The sequence below is a fragment of the Lupinus angustifolius genome, chromosome LG10, assembly GCF_001865875.1.
Source record: "Lupinus angustifolius cultivar Tanjil chromosome LG10, LupAngTanjil_v1.0, whole genome shotgun sequence".
Lineage (NCBI taxonomy): Eukaryota > Viridiplantae > Streptophyta > Magnoliopsida > Fabales > Fabaceae > Lupinus > Lupinus angustifolius.
Window position 1 is genome coordinate 6,374,717 of NC_032018.1, and position 1,348 is coordinate 6,376,064.

Consider the following 1,348-nt stretch of genomic DNA (forward strand, 5'->3'; position numbering starts at 1 on the left):
AGGATGAGGATGAGGATAGGATGGGGATGAGGATGTGGATTTAGGATGAGGATGAGGAGGATGATGAGGACGAGGATGAGGATGAGGAAGAGGATGAGGATAGGATGAAGACGAGAATGAGGATAGATTGAGGACGAGAATGAGATGGAGGATAGGATGAGAATGAGGATAAGAACGATAATGAGGATGAAGATGAGGACGAGGATGAGAATAAGATGAGGACGAGCATGAGGATGAGGATGAGGAAGAGGAAGAGGAAGAGGATAGGATGAGGACGAGCATGAGGATGAGGATAGGATAAGGAGGAGGATGAGGATGTGGATAAGATGAGGACGAGAATGAGGATGAGGATAGGATGTGAATGAGGAATGAGGACGAGGATGAGGATAGGATGAGGATGAGGATGAGGAGAGGATGGGGATAAGGAGGAGGATGAGGATAGGATGGGGATGGGGATGAGGATGAGGATAGGATGATGACGAGAATGAGGATAAGGATATGATGAGGACGAGGATGAGGATGAGGATAAGATTTGGATGAGGAAGAGGATGAGGATGAGGATGAGGATACATTGGTAATGAGGAAGACGATGAGGATGAGGATAAGGATAGGATGAGGAAGAGAATGAGGATAAGGATAGGATGAGGACGAGGATGAGGATGAGGATATGATTAGGACGATAATGAGGGTGAGGATAGGTTATGGTGAGGAGGAGGATGCGGATAGGATGAGGTCGATAATGAGGAGGAGGAGAGGATGAGGAAGAGGAGGAGGATGAGGATGAGGGTAGGATGAGGACGAGAATGAGGACGAGGATATGATGAGGAGGAGGATGATGATAGGATGAGGATGAGGAAGAGGATGAGGATAGGATGAGGACGTGAATGAGTATGAGGATAGGATGAGGACGTGAATGAGTAGGATGAGGATGAGGATAGGATGAGGAGGAGGATGAGGATAGGATGATGACGAGGATTAGGATGAGGATGAAGATGGGATTATGACGGGAATGAGGATAAGGATGAGGAAGAGGACGAGGATAAGGATGACGATAGGATGAGGAAGAGAATGAGAATGCGGATAGGATGAGGATGAGGATGAGGATGGGGATTGGATGAGGAGTAGAATCAGGATGAGGATGAGGAAAGGATGAGGAGGAGGATGAGGATGGGATGAGGACGAGAAAGAGGAGTAGGATAGGATGAGGAAGAGGAAGATGAAGAGGATGAGGATGAAGATAGGATGAGGACAAGGATGATGATGAGGATAGGATGAGGAGGAGGATGAGGATTAGGAAGAGGATGAGGATAGGATGAGGACGTGAATGAGGATGAGGATAGGATGGGGA